Genomic DNA, 17,775 nt, shown 5'->3' on the forward strand with positions numbered 1-17,775 from the left:
TATAAGGAAAAAGCATCTGAAAAAGAATAGATGTATATAACTGAATCACTGTGCTATACACCTGAAACTAACACAACACTGTGAATCAACTATACTTCAATGTTTTTTAATTTAGCAAAAAATTTTTTTAAAAGAATTTGGAGTTGAACAGACTTGGATTTAAGTTCCAGTTCCAGCAGTTATTTACAAGCTTTTTTACCTCTCTGAGCCTTGGTTTCTCATTTGACAGCTGGCATAGTAATGCCTACGTCCCTGTATTGTGAGGATCAAATATGATAGTAAATACAAAAGCAATCACTAAATACAAACACCTTCCACATGTACGGCAGCAACATAACAAATGTGCAGTGTGACCTAAGGCATGAGAAGTGCTTTGCACAACGCCTAGCACATAGCACGTGCTGAATGGCTGCAAGCTACCATTATTACACTTGAAGATGAGGCTGCTGCCGGCCACCTACTTGTGCATACACCTGTGTGTGTGTGAGAAGTGATTGACGGATGACCAAATAGCCCTGCCCACAGAGCAAATGCTCTTCATCTGTTGGTTCCATGGCTGTGTGCTGCTTGCACTTTCTTAGGCCTGCAGTTGATCGGCCATCAGAAACATTCCATGTTGCTGGATGCCAGGGTTCAAGAGAGCTTTAAGTTTATCCAAGCTGACGGTCAAGGCTGGAGGGACCAGACAGATCCCAGATTGCCTGCGATAGTCCCGGGTTATGTTTGTGGTCCAGACACTGTTAGTGTCTTCTTTCACTTTCAAAAGGGTTATAGTTTGGACAATGAATGATATTATGGTTAGCCTCATCAAGGATATATTTACTACTCAAGTTACTTGTTTTCAATAGGGAGAAGAAAAAATCTTAAGTGAAAGTCTTATTAGCGTCTTTTCAACAGCAATATATTTTTTATTTTGGGCGCAAGGTGGGTTTTTTGGGGGGTTTTGTTTGTTTGTTTTTGCCTCTTCCATGGCACATGGAAGCAGACCATTAGGGAAATTAAGAGTGGTACAAGCAGCCTTGTCTCATAGCCCCTGGGTTCATTTACATTAGGAATTATTCTGCGTCTGCATCTGCTCCTGTAATAGAGTAAGCAGGATGTCTTCCTGGACCCAGAGGGCATTCTATTCGGAGCTCTACCACCTGCACACTCTTTGGCCACTGGCCACACGGCAGGGCAGTGCCTATAGGCACAATCTGGGTAGGTGATCTTCAATCCCCAGGTCTCTCCTGGACTGCAGTTTTAAGAGGGCAACTTTATTTCACATCCTCTGCCCCCAGCTACCTGGAAACTTACAGACAAGTCTCCAACCACTCCTGGCTATCGCTGGAGTTGTCAGAGGCAGGGGTGAGAACCAAGGGCCACGAACCATGTTGGCTGACTTAAATCCCTCTACTTAACCTCCTCTTAAGTTGACTGAGCCAGGCTTTGGCAACAGTTTGATACGATTCATTAAAAAGCATTCTCAGTCAGACTAGGCCACAGATATTTACATCTGCTGGTTTAGTCCCTATTAAAGCTGTTTGGCCATCGTGTATTGTAGGCAAAACCTCAATGTCAGCTGTTCCCAGTGAGAAGGAACATCGTTGTGCATGACGAGCCCAGCCATCATGAACTGTACTTGACTGAGGCCCATTCTGTGCCCAGTACAGTGAGGGAGACAAAGTCTAATTCCCACTGGGAAAAGCAGAGTGCAAACACATAGTGGGATAACTTACTCAGAGCAGGGAAGGGCTGTGCTCCTTCACTGAATCTATAGATCCCATCTATTGGACACTAGGGGAAACAGTGGTAGCTGAGACAAGCACCACTCCTGCCCTCATGGGACTTATAAGCAAGTGAGGAAGACAGACATTAAAACCGTCATTTTAAAATGCACTGAAGGTTAGAACAACAACAACAGAAGGATATACAAGAAGGGCTTCACAGGGTCTGGGGTGGAAAAGGAGACTCTCAGGGACTGATTCCTGGAGATCTGAAAGAAGTTAGCTACACAGGAATCAACAAATTGTATTTATTCAGTCACACACATATAGTTAGCGGGTGTTTGTTGAGTGCCAGGCTCTGTGCTGAATGCCAAGGAAACTGTGTTGAACAAGGCACACTGAGTCCATCATAAAGCTTACAGTCTAGCAGAATTTCCAGAAAGTTCATGATCAAGGAGAGTTTTCAGAGACCCTGAGCATTTTTGTTCCCTCCTATCTTTCCTGGCTAGAGAAACGCAGGCAAGTTACCCTAAAATTTAAGGCAACTGGCCTCCTAGCTTCTAAAACAATCCCATCTGAGGCTGTGAAGCCTCATCTCCTTTCGAGCCTGGTGTTTAGGTAGAGGGGAAGCCTCGGTTTTAGATAGTTTGGACTCTGAGTCCAAACTATTAGGGAATCACTAACCAATCCCCTTCTGTACCTGCACACACATCTTAGTTTCTGTTCCTTACTTATTTACAAAATATCTCCGTGGCTCCCAGCATCCCCAGGCTGGTATAAGAACTCTTCTATAATAAGGACCTAGTATATAGCACATGGAACTCTACTCAATACTCTGTAATGGCCTATATGGGAAAAGAATCTAAAACAGAGTGGATATATGTATATGTATAACTGATTCACTTTGCTGTACACTTGAAACCAACACAACGCTGTAAATCAACTATACTCCAATAAAAATTTAAAACTAAAAAAAAGATTTCTTCTAAGACCGTGTTTCTTGGTCTATATACCCATTAGAGGTAGGCCTTACTCTTTCAAAATAACCCCCATATTCCAAAACAGACAAATTAGGTGGAAATCATTTCTAATACCCAATCATTTCCAGTGTATTTACTTTACAAAAGATTTCATAGTGCAGAGAGATTTTCAGTCTAGAACATTTTCCCCAATATTTTTATTAGAAAAACATCAAAAATACAGGAAGTTTTGAAAGAACTGTACAATGAACACACACATCACCTATATTATGCAATGAACGTCTTGTTATATTTACTTTACCACATATCTAGCCATTGATCAATCTATCTTATTTTTGGATGCACTTCAAAGTAAATTGCAAACATCAGTACACTTCACCCCTAAACACTACAGTATGCTTTTTAAACTAGAGTTTAAAAAGCTCTAGTTTATGGTTCTTTCCTTTAGGTTAAAATTTGTAAAAGGTACAACGCATGTATCTTAAGCGTACCATTCAATGAGCTTTGACAAATGCATAAACCTGTGTAACGCAAACTTCTAACAAGGTGTAGAATATTTTTATCACCCTAGTAAATTTCCTTATGCCTCCTCTCCTGGCCAATCCCTATTCATCCACCAGTGGCAACAATTATTATCATTTTTCACCAGAGATGGGTTTTGCTTATTCTAGAACTTCTTATAAATGGAATCACAGAGTCTGTAATCTTTTGTGTCTTTCTCCTTTCACTCAACATACTTTGGAGATTCGACCATGCTATCGCATATATCAGTATTTCATTCATTTTTATTGCTGAGCAATTTACCACTGTATGAATATTCAACTCGCATTCCATAAATTTTGGAAACCTCATTGCCTTTCAAGATTTCTGTGAATTCCCAGGAAAGAAGAGCTAAGTGCCAACGGACCAAGTAGAGAACAAAATTTAGATGACAGAAGCCAAACAAAAGTACATAACTCTGGGTTCATGTCAGGAAATGGGCTGGAGTAACCTGGAGACCAGTAAGATACAGCGGGAAGACCAGTGAGGGTTCAGAGGAGTCAGGACATGAAGACAGAACAGGATATAGGAACAAGTCAGGACTTTGAGAGTACATTTGGGGGTTGCTCAATTCCAACTGCGTTCTCCCTTTGTTCCCAGTTTGAAAAACTCCTACCAGACCAACACAGGTAGGGCAGGTCCTAATCAAACTCAGCCTCAGGGGAAAATTAGATAAGGAGGGCCAAATTTAGATGGAGTAGTCAAGGAGGACCTCTCTGAGGAAGCAGCATAAAAGAGTGTTCTAGAAATAGCTAGGGCAAAGGCTCTGAGACGGAAAATCAGCTGAGGAAATGATGGGAAGTCCAGAGTGGCTAACGTAGGGAATGACAGGGAGACTGTCATGAGATAAGGCTGAATGAAGGAAGTGGACAGATCAGGAGATCCTTGTAGCCCAGTGAAGTTTAGTCTTTATCCTAACAACAACAGGAATATTTAAGGGGGGCTTTAAGGAGGAGAGGGGGGATGATTTCGTTTGTGTTTCAAAAAGGCCACAGTTGCCATGGGAGGGAAAACGATTTGGAGAACAGCAAGGGTGAAGGTAGAGATCCCAGTTAGGAAGCTATTGCAGTTGTCCAAGCGAGAGAAGGAGATCTTTGGATCATGGTAGTAACAGCAGAAGTAGCAATAAGATATAAAGACAAATTTAAGAAGTAAAACCGACAAAACTTGCTGATGGATGGATATTTGTGAGTTTGTGTCGTGTCTGGAAAATGTCTGACGTATATGCACTACCATGTGTAAAACAGATAGCTAGTGGGAACCTGCTCGGTGCTCTGTGATGACCTAGAGGGGTGGGATGGGGGCGGGGCGGTGGGAGGGAGGTCCAAGAGGGAGAGGATGTATGTTTACATATAACTGATCCACTTCATTGTACAGCAGAAACTAACACAACATTGTAAAGCAATCATACTCCAATTAAAAAAAAAAGAAAGAAAATGTCTGGGAACATAACCACCAAGTGTTAGTAGGGACTATCTTGGGACGGGAGGTATTATTAATAGATTTTATTTTCTTCTTTGTTATTGTTTTTTTAATTACCGCAATGAATAATGGACTACTTTTATAACAGGGAAAAAAGCAATAAAGTCATAACATTTTTAAATCCTAAAGAAAGGTGACGTCAGACCTTAACCATAGACATGAGTGTGCTTTGTGTTATGCTGACCCTCTTGGAGGCCCTCTCGTCTCCAGAGAAGATCTAAGGTGTGTGACTACCTCCTGGGAAACTGCCTTCGGGACCTGCAGCCCAACCTTCCAATGCCCTCAGTGGCCACACATCTTCATCCTTTGGGTGTGGGCTTAGAGGGCCAGGGGTGGAAAGCTAAAAGATGTTATTTTAGTTAAAACAACCACCACCTGTGACTCCAATGTAATAAGACCTGGTTCTCCTGTTTGGTTCGTAAACTGCCTCTGAAGACAGATCCCAAAGAAAGCTTGCTTCTAGCCAGCCTCTGAGGAATGGAAGCATTCTTACATGCAGCCTACACAGCCTCCCAAGCTTAAAGGCCAAAATCTATCTCATGACCATATTTCGTATATAGTACAAGCAAACTCTCATTGTTGAACACTAATAGGAAATTCCCCCATCCTATCCCCTTCCTCCAACCAAAGGTACAAAACAGGAGCTGGGGCTCTTTTTTCCAGTTTCCTCACTTCAAACCCTAATGCTGATACCAGCCAATCAGATGTGATTTTCAGTTACAAGTGACAGCTGTTTGAGCTCTAAGAGAATAATAATAAGAAGTCATCTAACTATTTCAGCAATTTATTTTAAATTCTCTAAAACTTACCTCTTGTCAATGATATATTAGATGACTCTTGGTATTTTATGGTGATGCGTAAAAATAATGTAATTATGAATGTGCCATTTGCAGAACAAAGTCAGTATCTTGGGGAAAATTGCTATTATAATTGGCTGCAATAACTATCCTGGGTTTAAGGACCTGAAATATGTAACCGTAATGCAGAAAAACTAAAGAAAGTTAAAATAAGGACTTCAGAGCTCAAATACATAACCTTCCCCAGGATCTTACTGTCTGGGCGCTCTCCACCAGATGCAGGCCTAAAAGGGAAGACACTTGTCTGCCCGACCCTCTCAACGGCTACTTGAAAATGATTAAGAGCCAGGAAAGCTGCTCAGCACTCACCTAAGACTATGGCTAGACTGAAGCTCTGCAGGACAGTGAAAGGGAAGCCCCCACCTGTTTTGCCAAGTATTTGAGCAGATTTTTCAACGCAACTCTTTATTACCTGTCCAAATGGAAGAGGATTTTTACTGCCTTTACCTCTTCAGAGGAAAAGATAAGCTCTCATGGTCTGCCTTCTGATACATCTTCCAAAACTGCAAGTCTGATCACGTCACTCCCCTGCTCACATGCCTCTAGGTGCCCTCACCCTGAACCACACTGCCTACAAAATAAAAGACCTCAGCCTGACAGCCATCACCTCCTACTCTCCGGTTCCCAATTAACATTCTCAACCTATTTACCAATACACAGCATCCCCTTCACATGCTCTACGTCTTTGTAAGGACTTTGTTGTGGTGGTGGTGGTGGTGGTTGTTTGTTTGTGTTTTTTGTGGCATTTGGGGGAGTTGTTTGCTTGTGCTAGATGACATCATTTGCTAGGAGAAAATGTAGAAAAGAGGAAGAGTGCCCAGGACTCAGTCCTGGGTCACTCCAACATTTATAAGTTGGGAAGAGGAGGAAACTGAGTCTGATAAAGAAAAAAGGGGAGGCCAGAGAGGGAGGAGAAAATTCTGGGGAGTGAGGTGTCCCAGAAGCCAAGGGAGAAAAGAATTTCAAGAAAGAGGGAGCAGTCACTGGGTCAAATGCTGCTGAGACATTAAGACACAGAGGACTGAAAACTGACCACTGGATTTAACGAAACAGAGCAGGGCTAGAGAGAAGAGCATGAATACAGAGAATAAGGCAGGAGGGCCGGGGCCTCAAGAACAACAGGAACTACCTGTTACTTGAAAGGAGCTGTGCCAGTGGTATTTGGTGGCCCCAGGTTGTAGGAGTGGCTGAGGGAATTTGGGTGGCTTTGTGAACACCAAGGACTGGCAGGGGCTGGGGGAGGGGAGATTTACTGCTCACTGTTAGGAGCTTCGAGAAGACTCGGGCTCCACAAGATTCTTCCCCCTCCGCGGCAGCTACCTCCCTGGCTTTCCCAGAGGTCTTGTCCCCCATCAGCTGCTCCATCTGCTACTCAACTCATTGAAATGTCAAACCAGCTGTACCAATCAGCAGTGGCCCATCCATCCTGAGCCTGAAAAGAAATGAGGTGTAAATGCAAAAGTCAGGATGAAGAAGCCCTTACAAAATGCTCCCCATCTCCCCAGACCTGCTGTTATATTTCTTCAAGGTAGGGAGGCTTGTTCCTAAGATGCTGTGAGAGCAGGGACGGGGAAACACACGTGCAACGGAAAGCAAATATGGCCAGGAAAGACCTGATCTTTCCCCATTCTGTTTGCAGAGCTGTACTGAACCTCGTCTGGAAACCCTATATGACATTTGACGGGGAGACTCAAAGTACCTCTGTGAAGGGTTCGCGTGGGGATTGTTAATAAGGAGTACGCTCCACTGTATGTATGGATTAATCAGACTCATTAGAAGGAAAGTGTTGATAATTGTGTCCAAATGCACTTGGGTTCTGTGACAAAGACAAGAGTCACTTGGGATTTGCCTGAAATGGCCATGTGCACCCCTATTTGTACTGCAAACTATATTTAAATATCAGGTACCAGCATCAAATGGCCACTTTCTAGCAGACAACATTCTACACTGTTTTTCAACGGAATCAAATTGATAATGCCATATCAACACAGCACAATGATTGTAATGAACACTACTGCTCCTCCAAGTTGGCTCAGAGAAACAGCCCTCACTTCTCTTTTGCTCTCCATCTTAACGAAGCGCAGAAGCACCCTCTCCCAGCTCCCAGGCCTGCTGCCACCAGTGCTTGTCACTAGTCATGATGCTAAAGAAAGAAGAAATGTCCCAAGTGCAAAGTCAGGCAGCATTCTCAAGCAAAGTTCTGGTCTGGAAAACCCAGAGACAAGTCCAAGATCTGCCACTAACTCACCTGGTAACCGCACTGACACTCTCTCAGCCTCAGTTTTCCCATCAGGAAAGTGGGGGGAAGTAAATGAGGTCAGTCCAGAACGACCTGCTAGGGTTTCTCTAGAACCTGTTTTCTTTCTCTTAACTGTCATTGCGCAGCCACAGAAGCACCTATACCTGATAAACCTGCGCTCGGACTTCCGCTTTCCACTTAAAGGGCCAAGTCTCCCAGCTCGAGGAAGGAGGCTAGCCATAAGCTGTGGAGTGGGTTCAGCCTTTTCAAACCAACCCCCCAAGGTCTCCAGAATTTCTGTTCTAAGCATGCTTACAAGGCAGAACTTACATGTATTCTAATACGCAGCTTTTAGTACTTAACATGAAAATTAGGAATTGGGGTCAGAAAGAAATCCCAAAGTGGCAAGTCCAACAGAGCAGACAGACCTGGGTTTGAGTCCAGACCCCTCCTCTATCCTAAATGCGTGACCTTGAGCACGTTACTTAACTTCTTGGAGTCCCAATTTTCTTATGCATAAAATGGAAATACTAACAATAGTACCTACCCCACTGGGTTCTTCTGAGGATTAAAGGAGACGAGACAGGGGCTTCCCTGGTGGCGCAGTGGTTGAGAGTCCGCCTGCCGACGCAGGGGACACGGGTTCGTGCCCCAGTCCGGGAGGATCCCACATGCCGCGGAGCAGCTAGGCCCGTGAGTCACGGCCGCTGAGCCTGTGCATCCGAAGCCTGTGCTCCGCAACGGGAGAGGCCACAATAGTGAGAGGCCCGCGTACCGCAAAAAAAAAAAAAAAAAAAAAAAAACGACGAGACACATGCCCTTCCCTGGGCATGGTGAACATTCAGAAAAGGGTAGTTCTGACAGTCAGGGCTTTCACTGCCCTCCTGTTTGTGCAACAGTGGAAGAGCAGATGTCTCCCTGTCTGCCTGGAGTTCTTTGCACACCCATATATCCATCATAGTCCTCTGACAGAGGTGGTGGCGATGTTGCTAGATACAGAGGAAAAATGAGTGGGACAGGCCCATATGTAGAAAAAAAAGAGAAAAAAAGAAAGCAATGGCACATTTCATAGGATTCCAGATGATACATTGACTCCCTACAGTTTTGAATCCCTTGTTTTCAGCTTGGGGCTGAGACTATGGCTGTGGTTGTTTCCAAGATGAAATTGCTTTCCTTCCTCCACCCCCGGAAACAATCTGAGAAATGCCCTACAGGTGGGGCAGAAGAACAATGGCGTCACTAATCTTCAGCACCTGTTAGTGTTCGCACTACTTAATCCAAGGAACATGGAGGGCGGAAACTTTCTGAGGAAGGCCCCCCTGGCTCCCTCCTAGACCTTAGGGCCCTAATCTGAACTTAGAAGAGTGCATTACTTTGAAATATGCTATTTTGACTTCTCGTGCATCAAATTCAAAATCAAGATCATCTAAGCCTTGCTTAGATACCTGAAATGAGAGACATCCCCTCTTTTCTTTCACTGGCCCGACAAGGCTCTTTCCAATCTCTTGTTGGGATTTCTGAAAAATGACAATACAGACTATTGCTGCTGAGAAGCATTTGGTCTACGATTGTTTTCATTTTCCCCTTCAAAAGCAACAGCAATTGAAGAAAAATAAAGTTGGATTATCTTAAATACAGGGAGAAATGCATGAGCAAACAAAAATATCACAAAATGCTCCTCTTTTTGCTGAGAAAAACAAATCTATTACTTCTTCTCTCTTGAGATCCCAAAAGCCTCATTCAGCATATGGTGTCAGGGCACTTAATAAATATTGCTTAAGGGGATGATGATGAAGATGATGATTTAAATGAGAATAAATACCTCTCTACCAGGCACATGTCTTAGCCTTCTCTTCTGTAACAGAACCAATGTCCCTTCTTTCCCATCTGTCGCTATAGATCATGTTTTCTAAAGAATATTGCTACTTACCAAATATGGCTCTTCAGACAAGTTATTTAACCTCTCTGTACTTCACCATAAGGACCACGATGACAGTTTGACCACAAGTACACACCCCATCGATCCTGAGTTGTTCCAGGAAATGGCCAGCCACAGACAATCTTCCACTCTTAACACTGAATAAACTTTGCTCTACTGAAATGTCCCTAAAATGCTTGTTTACCCTCATGCAGCCAACCAAGGACTGCCAACCATACCTGAAGATCAATTAGAAAGTTTCCCCTGCTTCCAAAATCCCCACATTAATTGAATGCTTGCCAATCAAAGACGGTCTTCGTACTTTCTCTAACACTTTTGTACCCCCGCTGAAATAAAAGTTACTGCAGCAAGTTTATGAGTCAGCAGGCTTTGTTAATTCTGCCTCTGACTTAGTTTTCTCTTTGACACACTCAACAAATAGCAGCTACGTCAATTCATAGTTCTATACCCCACTCCACTTACTCAGTCGGGCCTTGCACACAGAAGGCACGCAACCCATATTAATGAAATAGTTAATAGTAAGTTAACTATAAACTTATGGTTACCAAAGGGGAAAGGGGGGAAAGGATAAATCAGGAGTTTGGGATTAAAATATACACACTACTATAGATAAAATAGATAAGCAACAAGGACCTACTATATAGCGCAGGGAACTATACTCAATATCTTGTAAGAACCTAAAATGGAAAAGAATCTTAAAAAGTATATATATATGCACATCTTAATAAGTTTTATATATATATATGTATATATAACTGAATCACTTTGCTGTATTCCTGAAACTAACACATTGTAAATCAACTATATTTCAATAAAAATTTTAAAAATAGTAAGTTAACTATTACTTTAATCAACATTTATTGAGCCTCCTACATCACTAGTCCCTGTACTAGGTGTTTTCACTCACGTTCTCTCTTTTTACCACATTATTCATCAACTCAACCTTACACAGGTTGAAAATCTTTTCATTACTTTATAGAAGCTGTGTTAATGATAAACAAGTGCTCTGTTGTCTATGAAAATTGAGATTTGGAAATCCTGGTCCCAAGACACTTATGACTTACACTTTTTTTACTTATACTTCAAAATAGTATAGCTAGTGGGATTCCCTCAGCATGCAGGAACCATGATGAATTAAATAAATAATGTTCTTCTCTCTTCCCTCATTTTGCCAACTCTTGTAATGCACTTTCCCTAATTGCCAAGATCTTCTTATCTTTTGACATTTTACACTGTGTGAGATTGTAAGGTAGGGGCAGTGGACAAAAGGTCCCCTTAAAATTAGAAGATGCACTTAAAGGTTCATTCACGATGAATGAATAAACAAAATGTGGTATATGCATACAATGCAATATTATTCAGCCTTGAAAAGGACAGAAATCCTGACACATTTTACAATGTGGATGAACCTTGAGGACATTTTGCTTAGCGAAATAAACCAGTCACAAAAAGACAAATACTCTATGATTCCATTTATAGGAGGTATCTGAAGTAGTCAAACTCATAAAAACAGAAAGTAGAATGGTTGCCATAAAAACAGAAAGTAGAATGGTTGCCAGGGGCTTGGGGGAGGAAGAAATGGGAAGTTGTTTAACGGGAACAGAGTTTCCGTTTCACAAGATGAAAAGAGTTCTAGAGATCTGTTGCACAACAAGGTGAATATACTTAACACTACTGAGCTGTACACTTAAAATAGTTATGATGGTAAATTTTATTTTATATGGTTTTTAGCACAATAAAAAAATTAGAAGATGCAGATTCCACAGTGATCCAAGGGCCTTGATGAGGCAGCATTAATCCAAAAGCCCCAGGCATCTCCCACAATGCCTTTCATTTCGAATGAGGGCCTATCACTCAACACACATGTGTCTCTTCCACTAGCAGGAATTCTGCAGCTTCTCATTTACGATCCTACAAGTGAGCTTTACTTCAGGGCAGGAGACTAAGGAAGCAGAAGTGCATGAGACAAGCATTTTCCCACCAACTGCTCTCCAACTGATATTGAGAAATATTCAGCTTCCTCTAAGGAACAGTGCATGGGAATTTGCAGCTGCTCTTCTCAACGATATCCCCTTATTACCAGGAGCTCTGTCAAAGTCACTCCACCTGAGCTTTTGACTAAGCTTGTGGATCAGCTGAGTCACTGTATGCATACAAAACATCTTCATAATATATATTTAAAGCCCCAGAGCCTACCTTTAAATATCTTCATTACTGTGAAACTCATCAGCAAAAAAGAGGGACTCCAAGGCAAAAGTGATCAAACAGCATGCAACTGGTGAGCACAGAGTGGCTAGGAGAGAAAACTCAGCTCCGGTTGAAATTTTACTTTGTCGATCCCGTTTGTGTGGGGGTGGGGGTGGGGTGGGGGTGGGGTGGGGGCGGGGGGGGAGGGGTGATTCCTGGCCAATCTTGGATGTTTTAATTTATCATAGTGTTCATGTAAACAAGGCAGTTAATTGTCTAAATGTCTTAAATATTTCCAGCTTAATTGAGGAGAACATCAATGTGGTTTTTTGACCTCTAACATTTGCATAATAAACTCTAAACAAATCTCCATTACCAACTTCCCTGAAAAAGCAACATATTCTGCTAAAAATGGAAGGCTCAGAAACAGATGGGGATCACCTCCATTCTGTCCTCAAAATGTCCCTAGGTTCACCGTCTACCCATGACCTTGATTCTCCTTCCTCCATACCTCCTCCATTCCCATATCCCCTGCCTACAGCAGTGCCATCCTATCCGTGAATACTTACAAAACAGTCTCCTAATCATTTCTCTGCCATTGGATATCTGCTTCATTGTAGTAACAGCAATAACAGTAGTAGTAATAGTAATAATAATGATGACAATGACAATAGCAACAATTTATTGAGCCCCTAATACGTGCCAGGCACAGTACTAAATGTACATTTATGTACATGGATTCCTTTAATACTCATAAAAAGTGTTGTGAAATAGATACTTAACAGATGTAGAAAGGCAAGTCAAAAACCTAACACACCATCAAAACCTAGCGTGGCTAGTAAGTAGAACTAGGTCTGTCTGACTCCAAAGTCCATTATCTGGGTGTCCCCCATGCCACCACTAAGACTTGTATTTTCAGAACTGGGCAAAAATTATAAAGAACTCCAGGTGTTATAATCCACATTCATACAGTGCATGACAACAAAGTAAAATGTGGTTTCTCTTTTTCAACCAACCACCAGAACTTTCGTATCCAAGTGAATGATGACCTCCTGAGTGGCACCCATGGGAGGACATACACTGATTCCAAGGACATGAGCACTGATCCAATGTTCCAACACTTCTGCAGTCCTCTTTATCAGAACTGCCTCCAAAGCTCACTTTGAAGCCACACAGGAGAATCTGTCTCCTTACCAGAGAGACACAGCTCATTTCAGAATCCTAAACGTTCACTGCTGAGAGTGGTCACCCACCTTGTTCACCAGTGTGGGCTCTAATGACTTTTAGCTGTTTGTTCAAATATAGCCTGTTCTCAGAGGACAAAGATTTGTCACCACTGAGAAGATTCAGAGGACTATGTGACAGGCTCTGAATGCAATTTGACAATAGAGTTGTTTCTTCCTCCCCAACATCTAGCATCTGGTTTGCCTTTTCAAAATGTCATGGCAAACAGGCAACAAGGAATCAAGAAGTTCTTTTCTGAATTAGAAAACAAAACTTGGGCTTCAGTTTGGGTGGCACAGTGGTTAAGAATCCGCCTGACAATGCAGGGGACAAAAGGTTCGAGCCCTGCTCCGGGAAGATCCCACAAGCTGAGGAGCAACTAAGCCCGTGAGCCACAACTACTGAGACTGCGCTCCAGAGCTCACGAGCCACAGCTACTGAGCCCACGAGCTACAACTACAGAGCCTGCGTGCCACAACTACTGAGCCCGCGCACGTAGAGCCCATGCTCTGCAACAAGAGAAGCCACCATAACGAGAAGCCCACGCACCACAACGAAGAGTAGCCCCCGCTCACTGCAACTAGAGGAAGCCCACACGCGGCAACGAAGACCCAACACAGCCAAAAATAAATAAATAAATAAAATTTAATAATAAATAAATAAAATTTAATAATAAATAAATAAAAAAACAAAACTTTTTCCCCTAAATGTAATGACCAGTCCCAGAAAGTTTGCGTTCTCCAGCAGACATTCATAGATCCTGGAAGGGCTACTGGTGAAAACCAACTGCTAGTTGGCCTTTGCTTTGGAGTGGCCAGAAACCAACTGGCTTCCTAGGGGTTATTCACAGTGAAACAGGAAACGAACTACTTTCACCACAACTCTCCTTCAGTTGGAACTGTTTACTCCAGGAATAAATTCACTGTGGGTATAAAACTCTATTCCTACTTTATCCGATGTATGTCTGTGAGAGGAGAGAGCAAGGCCCTTTGCCAGGTGGCCACTTGGAGACAAATGGGCAATGGCAAACCAGCTGTCAGTTGGTCATCCTTGCCAACACCTTTAAATATATATTTCAAGCTGTATCTACTGCTCCTAAACTATTCTAGCATATTTATTGTGCAGCAAGTAATCATCTCAACGTAAGCTTGACGTACCAAACCACACTGTTAAGTAAGACATATGCTTCATGGATCAATTACCTTCATGCAAATAGCACATCACTTTAATTTAACACTCTTATGAAGTGTCAACCTTTTTGAATTTGAGTGCCAAAAACAATACAAAGAGGAATTATTATTTTGGTGCTAGCAATATTATGCCAACCTAACATCCCGGGGCCAAGCAACGGGACTTTGTGGATGTGGGAGGTGCAAAGAAAGGGGCACTTCAAAATAGCCTGAACAAGGGATGGCCAACCTGTGGCTCACCCTTGAGCAAACGTAAAAAAAAAAACCCAAAGCCATTCTGAATGGAACTGATGCTGTAACTAAATGTCATTTTATAGCCCTTAGATTATATATTGCCTTCGAAATGCCTGGGAGCATTAGAATCAACAAGCAATGGGGGGAAAGGGAGGTTTCGTGATCTTCTTTTCAAGTAAAGCAGACAGTGGACTGAGCCATTTATCAGAGGCACTAGTGAAATCTAGCATTTGCCCTCAGATTCCACTGAACATTTCACGCGAAACCATCCAGGGAGCAATCGTTTGGGGCAATTTATTGGAAGCTCACTGGGCTCTTGAAGCTTTCTACCACCTTCCTCTTCTCACCTTTCGTTCCCAGGCTCCCACATCCTTCTTCATCCTCTGATGGCCATCTGAGGTCACTCTCACAGACCTCCAGAAGCTGGTCTAAGATGCTGCTCCAGGTTAACATAGAGGCTTTGGGACTGCCGTAGACCTGTGTTTAACTTTGTAAGGTAACAAATTCAAGCGAAACCCAGCTGAGATACCCAACTGAGGATCTGGTGTGAAAAGCACATTCTAAATGAAATGTATCTATAATATTCTCATTAGTAAGTAAAATTCACATTCCCACATGAACTGGAAATGCTCGATTGCTTCCCCAGGGTTTTGCCTCTTACTAGGCTGCCTTTATCAGAGTTAAGGCTCAGTCAAATATTCTTTATTTGTGCTTGCGAGTGTGCAAGCCTCTAAGAGCTCTTTAGGCATTCTCCTCCTCAGTCTGGTTTTTAATATTCCTCAGGGGAGAAAAATTTGTTTTACATGTAACCTGAGCACACGACAATGTCCAAATCATTTTATAAGCCAGTGAAAGTTGTAATGAGCACTGCTAGAAAGTTAGTAATGTCCGTAAACATTACCCACGCTCGCTGCACATTTGCCACATTGACAGAATCCATCTGCATCAAGCTATGTCTTAGCAATACTAATGTACTCTTATGACCCTAAACACATTCAGGTTTTCTTGCCTATAAACAGAAACAGGAAGCCCTAGGTTAGAAGGGTGAAGGGCTGGCTGTGGAAGCAGATCCTTTTTCCTCTGCCATATTATTTCCTTCCATAGAGACTCTTGATTTTTGGTGAATTTGCCTGTTGGTGGGTCCCATGAGAACTCAATTGATCATGAGGATTCTGCATTTTCCTCAGCTCTCCTGGGGCTGCCAGACAGACAGAACATTCCCGATTTGCCATCTTTTTCAGCAGGGCGTGTTGCCTGACACTAATGAATCCCTCTCAAAGGCTGCATTTGCGGCCACTGAAGTCTGTGGACACATCGAGTTTGACAAAAAGTAATTTCACGTGAGCTTGCCTGGTACTACCTGACACCAGATCTTTTTATTTTCTCCCTGCATCTCTCTTCAAAATGCCACATATTTATTCAGAAGTCCAAGTGGTGAAACAGTCTCTAATGCCATCCCCCAATCAGTGGCTCCAAAGTTAGGTCACGAGAGCTGGGGCACTTGCAGACTTGGTTAAAGAATTCGTCTCGGGGCTTCCCTGGTGGCGCACTGGTTGAGAGTCCGCCTGCCGATGCAGGGGACGCAGGTTCGTGCCCCGGTCCGGGTGGATCCCGCATGCCGCAGAGCGGCTGGGCCCGTGAGCCATGGCCACTGAGCCTGCGCGTCCGGAGCCTGTGCTCCGGAACGGGAGAGGCCACAGCAGTGAGAGGCCCACGTACCGCAAAAAAAAAAAAAAAAAAAAAAAAAATTCCTCTCCTTGGTAGTACAGCAGACCCCAAATCCCCCTTTAGGTCAAATGGTTCATCAGTATTGATGAACATCAGTATTGATGAACACGGATATTGCTGCAAATTCCCTGTGTGCCCGTCCTACTGGGGAGTAAAAATATTCTAAATATCAATTGGTAATCCCTTGAAGCATGCATTGATGAGAGACTTTGTAACAGCTATGGGTACAGCCCTGGGAGGGCTGCCAAATACATGTTATGATTTAACGAACTTTTTATGACTGTGAGACAAACCAGAAATCCATTCCTAAGCCTGCAACATACTTAGAACCATTGAGCAAGTGTGTGTACATCTTCAGTAAAGTCAGTATGAACCAAATACAGTCCTGCTCTTCTGTCATTGCTAAGAGATTTCTCAGTTAGCCTGATGACATCGCCAATACTATCTTTCGCTGTTGATTCAGAAACGTACTCTGTAAGCATTTCTCCCTTTATTTGCAAAGAAAGCATTCAACTACTCATTGATGATGAAACTCTCTGGTTAAAGGAAGCACTCAATTGTTTTTTAGTTAATTATTTATTTATTTGGCTGCGTTGGGTCTTCGTTGCTGCATGCAGGCTTTCTCTAGTTGTGGTGAGCGGGGGCTACTCTTTGTCGCGGTGTGCAGACTTCTCATGGAGATGGCTTCTCCTGTTGTGGAGCACAGGCCCTAGGCACACAGGCTTCAGTAGTTGTGGCACGCGGGCTCTAGAGCGCAGCCTCAGTAGTTGTGTCGCACAGGCTTAGTTGCTCTGCGGCATGTGGGATCTTCCTGGACCAGGGCTCGAACCCGTGTCCCCTGCATTGGCAGGCGGATTCTTAACCACTGCACCACGAGGGAAGTCCCAGAGAGCATTCAGTTTGACTTCTTTACTTCTCCCATTTGTGGGACAGTCCCAAATGCCTCAATGGAGCAGCATAAGCAGCCCGTCAGTTTGTCTGTAATGACACCGGCATTCTCTCTTAGAGAAGACAGAGCTGAGCAGGGAGGCAGACAGGGAGAAGGGGAGAAGGAATGAAGACACTAAGGCTTTGTTAAGTCCCTTGGAATAATGGTAATAGTGCTTATTTAACCCATAATATTGGTCAAAAGTCAAAACCAAGAGGAACCATTTTCCCTATTCTTTAGGAAAATACGTGTTCTTTTAAAGTACCAATATATCTTTTCCATGGCTGGTAACATAGCTGAAATTGGGCTTGCACTGCACATGAAGCCCGGATTCACTGCCGTGTTACCTGGGTTCAAGTCCAGCCTTTTCTCTTTTCTAGCCGTCTGAGCCTGAGACAAGTCACTTCACCTCTCTGAACTGTTTCCCATCAGTAGCAAGTGGAAAATCACAGTACCTCCTGCACAACGTTGCTGTGACACTCAAAATCAAGATGAGAGGATGGGACACTATAAAGTACTCTGCAATGCACGCAGGCTCTCA

The sequence above is a fragment of the Lagenorhynchus albirostris genome, chromosome X, assembly GCF_949774975.1.
Source record: "Lagenorhynchus albirostris chromosome X, mLagAlb1.1, whole genome shotgun sequence".
Classification (NCBI taxonomy): Eukaryota; Metazoa; Chordata; class Mammalia; order Artiodactyla; family Delphinidae; genus Lagenorhynchus; species Lagenorhynchus albirostris.